Raw genomic sequence first — 13,552 nt, 5'->3', positions numbered from 1 at the left:
AACATCTGGAACAATGTAGCATGTGGATGTTGGGACTCACCTAAACAATGCCAGGGGCTGCCATCAGAGGCCAGGATGGAAGCTGCCAGCAACCCTGGACCTTGGAACACCACAGATTGGGGGAGCAGCTACAGGTGGACCTTCCAGATTCGATGTCAGTGAGGAGATCCTGCTTCCAGCCTCAGTGTTCCTGAAGTTCCATCTTCATCTGGGGAGGTCACCACCTTTCTTCAATAGTGGGTCAATGATGTTGGATACCTTTTCCATATGGTGACGGGATTGGACTGTGGGCTACGTGCCATCAGGCTTGCCTAGTCTCACAAATGGTACAAAGCACCTGATTACAGAATTAATTAGGTCAGTGCTAGAAGACTTGTTTTCCTGCCTGCCTCGACAGCAGGAACCACTCCACGTTTCCCCATCTCCTACCCCCTCCATAGGACTTGGGGCTGTCTTTATATATGTCTTGGTTATTCAGTACATCTGTCTTTATCTGACCTCCAAGCATATCCTGTACTACTTGTACAGAAGTTCTGTTGACCCCAGATGGATGGTCACCCATTCCCTCAATCTGTTTCACTGGGGCGATCATCTCCTGCAATGTATGATTTAGAAAGAAAGAGACTTGCATTTATTTAGTCCCTTTCATGACCTCAAGATGTCCCAAAAATCTTTACAGCCAGTGAAGTATGTTTGAAGTGTAGTCACTGTTGTAGTGTAGTCACTGTTGTAGTGTAGTCACTGTTGTAGTGTAGTCACTGTTGTAGTGTAGTCACTGTTGTAGTGTAGTCACTGTTGTAGTGTAGTCACTGTTGTAGTGTAGTCACTGTTGTAGTGTAGTCACTGTTGTAGTGTAGGAAACACGGCAGCTGATTTACAGCAAACTAACTCAAAGCAATGTGATAATGATCAGATAATCCGTTTTTGGTGTGTTGATTGAGGGTAACTCCTCTCTTCAATAGTTCTCCATTCACCTGAACAGGCAGGCAGCCTGCACTGGGATGTCAGCCTTGATTGTTGAAATCATCGAGTGGGATTTGAACCTGGAACCTTGTGACTCAGAGGCAAGAGAGAGCTATACTTGATCCACAGCTGACACTTAGGACATCATCCTCATCAGCTCGAGTGCAAAATGTTTCCAACTGTTTAGGTTTAGTCATTTGGAACTTGAACGAATTCACCTGGAGATGATTCACAGGTTTGGTTTCGAGAAACTTGTACATATTCTACACAGCATTTTTTTGTTTACTGGCTGTCCATAACAAACGCGAAAGGATTCAAAAAAATTGAAAATGCTTCCAGCCGAATATGTTTCAGAGCCAAACTCAGTCTGTTGCTTTCCTTGGCCCATCTACACAAATAAATAATCAAACAGTAGTACATTGAACGTCACTACAGATATACTCGAACCTAATTAATTGTTAACTTGTCCGTCAAACCAATCCAGTCAATGCTTGCATAGATCAATCAGTCAAATTATAAAATAAATGTACGATTTAGTGATACTTATTTATTCCAGTTCAAGCCAAATTTTACACTCTTTGCAGCAGTCTCACATTAAGATTCCAGGAAATCAGCAACTGCCCAATGTTTACCCCCTAGCAAAACTGTTTTTGCACAATGCACTGCATAAGGATAGTCACTAAGAATCATTATGCAGATACTGTCATGAAATGTTATTGTGATTGTGTTATTGCTTTAAGCCTGCAACATTTTTAACAAGATTGTGGCTATGTATGTGTACTTGTGGCTGCTTCAGATTTAACTGCCTCCACCTCCATACCTTGCCCCTAACTTTTCCAGTTCCAGTCTTTCACTCTTTTCTCTGTATTTACTTTCTAGCTTTTCAATCTTTCTCCGTCTTCTATTTAACACTCCCATGTCCAATCTGCTGTTTTATTGATTGCCTGGATGGACCCACATCTTTCCTCTCTAACCTAAATATCCTTCACTTTAACCATGTTGCTTGTTGTTAATCTTATTTGCATTTACCCCATTTCAGTGGGTAAATAACTTTATTTCTGTCTGCCTGATTCTTGCCCTCCTAAAACCAATTAGTGTTCTTTCCACCATTGTTACACCGAAGATTACCCTCCTAAAGGACTGCTCCTCTGCATTTAAAGCCTTTTTCATTTATTATTTCCTTCTGGAAATATTTGACATCCTCTGCATGGCTGAAACATGACTCTCAAATTATAATGCCTTTCCTGTCATTGAGACTGCAGTGCTACACATTCTGTCCTCAGTTTCCACCTAATTGCCAGCAAACTGCAGTAGTAGTTGTGTTTCTTTCATTGCCAGGTCCCAATTTGACATCTCTTTATACTTGCAGGTTCTTTTGAGTTGGAATACCTCAACAGTTGCCATCATTAATCTTGTTGCCTGTTCACCATCTGAATCCTTTAGTGCCTTGTTTGCCAATTTGCCTGTTATTTCTTTACTCAGTCTGTACCAAGTGATGACTGGCCCTCACTTAGTTAAATCCAAATCTAGGTTTCCACACTCCCTCTTTAACTATTCCACTTTTCTCATTCATCATCACCCTGTGTATCAAATTTTCTATACATACTTACAGCCATCACTCAGCTCCTCATTGTATAGGTTCTCAGCTATTTTCATTGTTTCCAATCCATCATTGTTCTTAATATCCACTATGGTAAAAACCCACTTACCATACTTCAACAATCACTCCTCACCTAATGGAGAGAAACTATATCTTAATTATTCAATTGAGCATAGCATTGTTAGTCACCCTTTTAAAAAAAACTTACCATTTTGCTTAGTGATGATCATGCAGTTGCCAGCATATTTGTATACAATGCTGCATTTCAGAGGTATAGGGAAAGTATGAACTTGTGAACTGAATATTTAGGTCTTTCACATAAATCCAATCAGTATGTCTTGGCTTCATTCAACAATACAAAATTATGAACATGACACAGATTCCCACATCAGTGACTTGTCTTAACTAAAATAACTCCAAACTCTTACTAATAGCCAAATATTAGTAAGCCAAATAATTTAATAGTAATTTAGCCAAAATACAACAGAGGACCTTTGAGAAGACAAAAAAGGGCAAGTGAATGCCAGAGAGTGGAACACGGTTAAGTCACATTCAATACTTGTTAGGCAAAGGAAAGTGGGGGTACCAGTGGCTTTGGTCTTTTTGTTCCAGTGCTTTCCAACATTGTTCATTGGCTTTTAGGATTGTCTTTCTTTCTCTCACCTAACTTTCTAACCCGTGTCATCATGTATTTCTTAAAAAGCCTGCGCTTAATCCTGTTTAATTTCTAAAACACTGCATTTTACACCCCATCTTCTCCCTGAGGTTCTAGGATAGCTCTTCACTGACCTGGCTGTTCATGATCTGGCTATTCCACTGCACTCTCATCAAATTCCTAAGATAACCTATTTGATCTGTTGATGTCACAACTGTTGCTGTACACTCTTACTGCCTGTTCACCAACAGAAAGATGAATGAGAACTTCTGGTATCTCAACGTTGACATGACATCCTGTTTTGCTCCTGCTGGAATGATTGTTCCTTTATTCTATCCACTTTTCGATTTCCTACTTGAGCTCGATGTTCTGCTTGACCTGCCTCTTCAAACTCTGTTGGTCATGAAAATCACTTATTTATAACGCTGAAATATTATCTGTCTTTGTCCTGATCTCATTCGTACCTTTGTCACCTACATGCCCAATTCCTGTGACACCCTTCATGTTAGCCTCACAAGCTCTGCCCTGTACTGATGCTTACCTACAGAACTCAGTTACCGGCATCCCCTCGTGCATAAATCTCCGTTCGCTTGCAGCTCTTGGCCTTGTCAGCATTGCTTAGCTCCCTGTCCCTTTAGCACATTCAAATTCTTTCTTACCAGCTTAACTGTCTTTGCAATTTCCTTCAGACTTAAGGCCAACTTGGAATCTCTGCTGAACAGTGTACCCCACTCAGCTTTGGGATCCCGCTCTGCCCGCACTTTTTTGTTCCAAACTTGTTTATTTAACAGCTGCGTCAAACCCTTCCACTTTGCATAACTCCTTAAAAATCTAATTTTTTGACCCTACATCACCTATTCTCATCTACTATTGCATAGGTCCAAACTTAAAGATTAATTTATGGGATGTTGCTGTGCCTTGTTTCTACTGCAATCTTAAATCCTCCAGATGACTATTACTGTCGTCAGCTGCTGCTTGCTGATGTCATCCATGATTACAGCAGTGAGTCATTATATATCAAATTGTCCCCTTGCTTTCAAGCTGGCATATTTTTCTCTCTCACTTTGAATAGCTCAAAGGTTAGCTAACAATTCACCCACTGATGCAAACGCTTTGCATCTTGCATTCTAGGATTCAAAATGTGTTGGTTTGATTGGAAATCAACCATTTAACTCTGTTCGTTTACTAAGCTATCAGATTGTGATGATTGGTTTTTGTTCAAATGCTGTCTGGCTGCTGATCTAAGTACACACTTTAAAATTAATGGTATTTAACAAGTAAGTTGTGTCATTCTATAAAATCAATCTAAGGTTGGAAATGTATTCTGAAAGCAAAGTAATCTTCTGCATTTTGCACAGGAATAGAATCTTTAACCTTTCTATTAAAGCATTGTGTAATTATGTAGAATTTTTCAGCACAGAAACAGGTCATTCATATGATAATGTGGTATATAAAACTGCTTTCACCTAACTTCATCTGACCCTGTCAACATTTGCTTTCATTCCTTTCTCCCTTCGTACTTCTCCAGTTTTCCGTTAAATGTATCAATGCTATTTGCCTCAGTAATGATAATAAGCTAACTCTACATTCATTTTACTCTTTTGAGTGAAGTGATTTCTCCCAAATTCCTTACTACATTCCAGTATTTATCTTGTATTTATGTCCCCTAGTTGTGGATTGCCTGACAAATGAAAATATGCTCTCAGGGCAACCGTAACGAGCCTCTTCATAATTTTGATAGTTTGTCAGGTAATCTCTGTCTCTTTTTTTAAAGAGAACCCTAGTCTTTCCTGACAGCAGTTCCAGTATCATCCTTGTAAATCCTTTTTGCATTTCCTCCAGTGTTTCAATGTTCTTTCTGTACTGTGCCAATCGGAATGATGTACGGTGTAGTCCGACAAAGCTTCTATTTAATTTTAACATAATATTCATGTCTATTAGATTGTTGACGAGTGTTTTAATTTTCTGGTGCTGACTCATTATCAATTCAGGGAAGCTTGTTAAGGGACCCTGCTCCTGCAGTAATTGAGCAGTTGTGCACTCAGCATGACCTGTTATTCAAGCAATTACTGTTGAAAGGACAGGATTTTCGGAATGTTTGTAGTGTGTTCAACGATGGAAGTAACTTGCTGTGAAAAGAAAGTTTCATTATAGGTTTCCTTGAAAAATCCCAAAATTCTGGTAATTATGGTCATAATGATAATACTCGTTGTAATGATCATTAGATCTGTTAATTGCTTTGATTTACTACATTTGCATCTTGCCTATTTAAAGTCCAGTTCTTCTGCAATGGTGTTCGGTGTTCTGGATCTGCAATATTATGCACGCAGCTTGAGGTATAATCTTCCTGCAAACATCCCTTAATCCAAATGTAGATATTCAATTTGCTGTGCTTCCTTCAACTGAAAGGACAGACCATGTGGGCTGATGGATTTCATGAAGTTTATTATCGACATGACTGTAACAGGAGGTGAAGTAAGTGTTGTGCACCTGCCACCTGCTTCTCCCTCGCAAGGCATTCCTCTAGGAGTTTGGTCAGATCTATGGAAGCTATATAGAGAAAAATTATTTTGCTCAGAAGGTCGTTGACCTAGGCTCTACAGCAGTAGAACACTACAGCACAAACAGGCCCTTTGGCCCACACGTTGCGCTGATCAAATGCATATCTACCAGGCCATAGAACTATCTATAACTCCCAGTCCCATTAAATCCCATGTACTCATCCAGTCTTTTAAAAGACCCCAGTGAGTTTGCCTCTACCACCACCGATGGCAGCCGATTCTACTCACTCACCACCCTCTGAGTGAAAAGCTTACCCCTGACATCTGCTCTGTACTTGCTCCCCAGCACCTTAAACCTGTGTCCTCTCATAGCGACCATTTCAGTCCTGGGAAATAGCCTCCGAGAATCCACCCTATCTATACCTCTCAACATTTTATAAACCTCTATCAGGTCGCCTCTCAACCTTCGTTTCTCCAGGGAGAAGAGCCCTAGTTAACTCAACCTATCTTCATAAGGCATGCCTCCCAATCCAGGCAACATCCTTGTAAATTTCCTCTGCACCCTCTCAATAGCTTCCACATCCTTCCTGTAGTGAGGTGGCCAGAACTGTGCACAGTACTCCAAGTGGGGTCTGACAAGGGTCTTGTAAAGTTGCAGCATTACCTCCCAACTCCTAGACTCAATCCCTCGATTAATGAAGGCCAGTACACCATACACCTTCTTGACCACATCCTCCACCTGCAAGGCCGATTTAAGAGTCCTATGGACCTGGACCCCAAGGCCCTTCTGCTCCTCAACACAGCTAAGAGTCCTACCCTTGATATTATACTCCTTCATCCCATTGGACCTGCCAAAATGGACCACTACACATTTATCCGCGTTGAAGTCCATCTGCCACTTCTCCACCCAGTCTTGCATCATATCTATGTCACGCTGCAACTTCTGACATCCCTCCAAACTATCCGCAACATCACCAACCTTCGTGTCGTCGGTGAACTTAGTAACCCACCCCTCCACTTTCTTATCCAGGTCATTTATGAAAATGACAAACAGCAAGGGTCCTAGAACAGATCCCTGGGGCACTCCACTGGTGACCGACCTCCATGCAAGAAAAGACCCATCCACAACCACTCTCTGCTTTCTGCAGGCAAGCCAGTTCTGGATCCACAAGGCCGAAGCCCCTTGGATCCCATGCCCTCTCACCTTCTCAAGAAGTCTTGCATGGGGGACCTTATCAGATGCATTGCTGAAGTCCATGTAAACCACGTCCACTGCTCTTCCTTCGTCAATGTGTTCAGTCACAATTTCAAAGAACTCAACTAGGCTCATAAGGCACGACCGGCGCTTGACAAAGCCGTGCTGACTATTTCTGACCATAACAAGATCATCCACTCAAGCTACTGTCCTGTTGTTTAGAACATGTGTTTTATGAAGGATGACATGTGCAGGTTTGAATTTTTCCACTAGGGTTCGGCAGTGAAATCAGCTACATGAATATTTATCATTGCACTATGTTTGTCCTTTCCAGCGGTTGGCCGTAGAGTATCATTTGGTTTCTCAGTAGCTTACCAAATAGTCAAAGATATTTAAATATTTAGATCGGGCACAAAGATGATGGCAAATTGTTAGTTCATGATATTGGTCATATAGATGAAGAAATAAATTGTGGATTCCTGGTCCCACAGAAACCTTATAGTGCAGAAAGATGCCATTCAGTCCATCACATCTATACTGACTCTCCAAAAGAGCTTCCCACCCTGCCCCCACCTCCACCCCCACCCTATCCCTATAACCTTGTGCATTTACCGTGGCTAATCCACGTAACCTGCACGTCTTTGGACTGTGGGAGGAAAGTGGAGCACCCAAAACAAACCCATGCAGACATGGAGAATGTGCAAACTGCTCACAGTCACCTAAGGCCAAATCAAACCTGGGTCCCTAGCATTATGAGGCAGCAGTGCTGGCCACTGAGGCATCCACACATTTCCTCCTATCATTGTCTGTCTTATGACAGCATTAAATTGCTCAGCAGGCATGCTGTATTGCTCAGGTTAAAAACCACACCATTGGATCAGAGTTTTTTTTGTGATTTTAGAATTTATGTTTCTGTAAAAGAACTGCAAATATCCATAACTTGGGTCAGTGTGTAAGTTACTCTCCTGTAACATCTATAAAAATCAGTAATGTGGTGTGACTGCATTACCACTGTGATAACATGTGGATTTGAGATTAAATTCTGTTTCTGGAAAGCAAAATACTGCAGATGCTGTAAAACAAACAAAATAGTGAATTCTGGAAATACTCTGCTCCAACTGGTGGATGAAGTGGCTTCTGCTCTAAAACCTGTATAGATCAAGGATGAATCATAATTCACATGACTGTGGCAGGTCTATAACCACATTGCACAAAACAATCTCTCTCTACATATGCTGCCTGACATGAGCATTTTCTAATATTTACCATCCTCATACATTTTTTGCTGGAGATGTATGTGGTGAAGTGTTTAAGGTGGGTAATGTTCATTCTTTACTGATAACATTCTAAGACTCAAGAATTTCTTACAGATTTTACAAAGACAAGGTGGATCTTGAAGGGGAAAAATTGAGAGTTTTATATGTTATGAACATATGAATTAGATACAGGATTCTAATTTTTTTTCACTCCTTGAGCCTGCTCCAAAGTTCAGTAAGGTAACGGCTGATCTGACTGTGGCCTCAACCCCACTTTCCCACCTACTTGCAATAAACTTTGACTCCTAGTCAAGAATCTATATACCTCTGCCTTAAAAATATTCAATGAGCCAACCTCTGTCAGTCTCTGTGGAACAGAATTCCAAAGACTATCGATCCCCTGAGAGAAAAAGATTTTCCTCATCTCCATCTTAAATGGGAGACTCCTTACTATTAGACTGTGTCCTAAAGTTCTAGTCTCTTGCACAAAAGGAAATATCTTTTCAGTATCCACTCTTGTCAAGTCCACTCAGAATCTTCTATGTTTCAGTAAGAACGCCTCTCATTCTTCTAAATTCCAATGGATGCAGGCTCAGTCTTTCCAACTTTTCCTCATAAAATAAACCACATATTAGGTATCAGCTGAGTGAGCTTTCTCTGAACTATATCTAATGCATTTATATCCTTTCTTAAATAAGGAACTCAAAACTGTACACAATACTTGAGATATGGTCTCACCAATGCAATGTACAACTGTAGCAGAACTTTGTTATTTTTATATTCCATTCCCCTTGCAATAAATTACAACATTCCATTTGCCTTCCTAACCATTGGTGTACTTGCATATTAACTTTGTGATTCATTTTACCAGGATTCCCAGATCCTTCTGAACCTCAGAGTTCTTCAATCTCTCTCTCTATTTAATATGCTCTATTCTTACAGCCAAAATGGACACATTTTCTCACATTATACTCCATCTGCCAATGTTGTGCCCACTCACCTAACCCATCTATATCCTTTTGAAGACTCTTATGTCCTCTTCACAACTTAATCTCCTACCAATCGTTGTGTCATCAGTAAATTTAACAAGAAACATTTGGTCCCTTCACCATATCATTGTTATAACTTGTTAATAGTTGAGTCCCCAGCACTGATCCATTTGTTACACTTTGGTCCTAAAATTAAGCTTTTATCATAGCCCTTTGTTAACTGTTAGTTAACCAATCCTCTGCCCATGGATCGGTTAATCCCACAAGCATTTCCTTTGCATAGTAATCTTTGATGTGGCACCTAATACCTTGGCGGGAAGATTGGCTAAGGCTACCGGGGGGACTTTAAACTAGAAAGGATGGGGGGAGGGAACTGTGATGGGGAGACTGGGACGGAGGAGGTTCGCTCCCAGATAGGGGAGGACCGTAGGCAGTATGGGAGGGAGGTTAGACAGGCGGTGGAGATGGGAAATGCCCAGACTGAGGGGCTGAAGTGTATATATTTTAATGCAAGGAGTGTAGTGAATAAGGTAGATGAGCTTAAGGCGTGGATTGCTGCTTGGGATTGTGATGTGGTGGCCATTACGGAGACTTGGATGTCTCGGGGACAGGACTGGGTACTTCAGGTGCCAGGCTTCAGGTGCTTCAGGAAGGACAGGGAGGGTGGCAGAAGGGGTGGTGGAGTGGCACTGTTGATCAGGGACAGTGTCATGGCTGCAGAGAAAGAGGATGTTGTGGAGGGAATGTCTACAGAATCTCTGTGGGTGGAAGTTACAAACAGCAAAGGGTCGAAAACTTTGCTGGGTGTACTCTATAGGCCGCCCAATAGTGACAGGGAAGTTGAAGTGCAAATAGGGAAACAGATTCTGGAGAGATGTTTTAATAACAGAGTTGTCGTGATGGGAGACTTCAATTTCCCAAACATCGACTGGAATATCCCTAGGGTAAGGGGTTTGGATGGGGAGGAGTTTGTTAGGTGTGTTCAGGAAGGTTTCCTGACACAGTATGTGGATAAGCCTACGAGGGGAGAGGCTGTACTTGACCTGGTACTGGCGAATGAACCAGGGCAGGTGATGGATCTTTCGGTAGGAGAGCATCTTGGAAATGGTGACCATAATTCTATCTCCTTCACAATTGCATTGGAACGAGATAGGATCAGGCAGGCTAGGAAGGTGTTTGTCTGGGGTAAGGGGAGATACGAAGAAGTCAGGAAGTTACTTGGACAAATAAACTGGAAGGAGGCGTTCTTAGGGAAAAGTACCGAAGGAAGGTGGCAGATATTCAAGGAATGTGTGTCTGGAGCTCTGAATGACAACGTTCCGATGAGACAAGGGGGTTTTGGTAGGTCGCGGGAACCGTGGTGCACAAAGGCTGTGTTGAACCTAGTCAGGAGGAAAAGGAAGGTGTATAAGAGGTTCAGGGAATTAGGAGAGGTTAAAGATCTTGAGGAGTATAAGGACTGTAGGAAGGAACTTAAAAGGGAAATTAGGAGAGCCAGAAGGGGTCATGAGAAGACCTTGGCGGGTAAGATTAAGGAGAATCCCAAGGCCTTCTATAAATATGTGAAAGGTAAAAGGATAAGAAGAGAAGGGATAGGACCTATAAAAGGTGAGGGGGGAAAGGTTTGTGTGGAACCAGAAGAAATGGCAGAGGTGCTTAACGAGTACTTCGCCTCAGTATTCACAGTGGAAGCTGATCCGGGAGATTTTGTTATGGATTTGCAGCAGATGGAAAAGATTGAGTACGTGAATATTAAGGAGGAGGATGTGTTGGAACTTTTGAATTCTATCAAGGTAGATAAGTCGCCTGGACCAGATGGGATGTACCCCAGGATACTGTGGGAGGCGAGGGAAGAGATTGCGGAGCCCCTGGCGATGATCTTTGCGTTGTCAATGGAGACGGGAGAGGCTCCGGAGGATTGGAGGATTGCGGATGTAGTTCCTATTTTCAAGAAAGGGAACAGAGATAGCCCGGGAAATTACCGACCGGTGAGTCTGACCTCAGTGGTTGGTAAGCTGATGGAGAGGCTTCTGAGGGACAAGATTTACGAACATTTGGAGAGGTTTGACATGATCAGGAATAGTCAGCATGGATTTGTCAAGGGCAGGTCGTGCCTTACAAACCTAGTTGAGTTCTTCGATAATGTGACTGAACACATTGACGAAGGAAGTGCCGTGGACGTAGTGTACATGGACTTCAGCAAGGCGTTTGATAAGGTCCCCATGCAAGACTTCTTGAGAAGGTGAGAGGGCATGGGATCCAAGGGCCTTTGGCCTTGTGGATCCAGAACTGGCTTGCCTGCAGAATGATGTGGGTATGCCGGCGTTGGACTGGCGTAAACACAGTAAAAAGTCTGACAACACCAGGTTTTAGTCCAACCTATTTATTTGATAATATACTCGCAAGCTTTCGAGGGGTTACCCTCTTCGTCGAAGAGGGTAACCCCTCGAAAGCTTGCGAGTATATTATCAAATAAATAGGTTGGACTAAAACCTGGTGTTGTCAGACTTTTTACTTTATTTTGCCTGCAGAAGGCAGAGAGTGGTTGTGGATGGGGCTTTTTCTGAATGGAGGTCAGTCACCAGCGGAGTGCCTCAAGGATCTGTTCTGGGACCCTTGTTGTTTGTCATTTTCATAAATGACCTGGATGAGGAAGTGGAGGGATGGGTAAGTAAGTTCGCTGATGACACTAAGGTCGGTGGTGTTGTGGATGGTCTGGAAGGATGGCAAAAGTTGCAGCAGGACATAAATAGGATGCAGGACTGGGCGGAGAAGTGGCAGATGGACTTCAACGCGGATAAATGCGTAGTCGTCCATTTTGGCAGAACCAACGGGATGAACGAGTACACTATCAAGGGCAGAAGTCTGAGTAGTGTTGAAGAGCAGAAGGATCTAGGGGTCCGGGTCCACAGGACTCTTAAATCGGCCTCGCAGGTGGAGGAGGTGGTCAAGAAGGCGTATGGTGTACTGGCCTTCATTAATCGAGGGATTTTAGTTTAGGAGTCGGGAGGTAATGCTGCAACTTTATAAGACCCTTGTCAGGCCTCATTTAGAGTATTGTGCGCAGTTCTGGTCGCCTCACTATAGGAAAGATGTAGAAGCTATTGAGAGGGTACAGAGGAGATTTACAAGGATGTTGCCTGGACTGGGAGGCATGCCTTATGAAGTTAGGTTGAGGAAGCTGGGACTCTTTTCCCTGGAGAGACGAAGGTTGAGAGGCGACCTGATAGAAGTTTACAAAATGTTGAGAGGAATAGATAGGGTGGACTCTCAGAGGCTATTTCCCCGTGTTGAAATGGTTGCTACGAGAGGACACAGATTTAAGGTACAGGGAGGGAAGTTCAGAAGTGATGTTAGGGGTAAGTTTTTCACTCAGAGGGTGGTGAATGACTGGAATCGGCTGCCGTCAGTGGTGGTGGAGGTGAACTCGCTGGGGTCTTTTAAAAGACTTCTGGATGAGTATATGGGGTTTAATGAGATTGAGGGTTATAGATAGGTCTGTAGGTTGGTAGGTGTTGATGTGATCGGCGCAACTCGTGGGCCGAAGGGCCTGTTTGTGCTGTAGTGTTCTATGTTCTATGTTCTTATCAAAGCACAGCATATCCACAGGTTCCCCTTACCATGTTGCTGCTTGCTTCATCAAATAACTTTAATAAATTAGTAAAACATGATTTATTTTTCACAAAACCATGTCGACTCTGCCTGATTGCACTGAGATTTTCTAAATGCCTCTGTATGACCTCAGTAATAGATTCCTGGACTTTCCCATTGACAGATATTAAGCTGAATGACTTGTAATTTCCTGCTTTCTTGAACAGAGGAACCATATGCACTATTTTCTAATCTGCTGGGACCTTTGCAGAATCTAGGGAATTTTGGAAAATTAAAACCAATGCATCTACCATCTAAGACTGTAGGATGAAGTCCACTACCACCTGGATACTTAACAGTTTTTAGTTCTAACAATTTTCTCAATAATTGTTTTCAGTTCCTCCCGCCCTTTCATCTCCTAGTGCGCTCTTAGCTTTGTACATACTGTCTTTTCCTGCCACACTTTGATCATCCTTTCCCCTATGGCGACCATGCTCTCCTACCTTGTCAACTCTATTTAATTTACACTGTGTCTCCTGCTAGCACAGTACGTCAGCGCTAGACAGCCACTGATACCCATCTGTGCATGTGCATTGGTCCGCATTAGAAGTCAAATCACATCCTTTCTGGAGCCTGCAACCTGGAACTTAAGAGTAACAGAATTAAGGGGAGTGAAGGATTTGCCAATGGGAAGGTCATATATTTTACTTGTAGAATATTTTACTGCCCCACGTTGACAAGTGTTTCTAAATTCTGTTTCAATATCCTAGTAGTCTAAGTTAGGTTATGTTGCTGAGAATGC

General features: G+C 42.4%; 1 protein-coding gene across 1 annotated transcript in view; it reads left to right on the top strand.

Annotated features, from left to right (window-relative positions):
* snx25 (sorting nexin 25) overlaps positions 1–13,552 on the top strand; it is a 217,221-nt gene that overhangs the window by 154,728 nt on the left and 48,941 nt on the right. The gene's annotated exons all lie outside the window — the stretch shown is intronic.

This window comes from Carcharhinus amblyrhynchos, chromosome 5 (genome assembly GCF_965287045.1).
Source record: "Carcharhinus amblyrhynchos chromosome 5, sCarAmb.v2.hapA, whole genome shotgun sequence".
Lineage (NCBI taxonomy): Eukaryota > Metazoa > Chordata > Chondrichthyes > Carcharhiniformes > Carcharhinidae > Carcharhinus > Carcharhinus amblyrhynchos.
The sequence above is the reverse complement of the archived record's forward strand: the minus strand, read 5'-3'. Positions and strand labels throughout refer to the sequence as shown.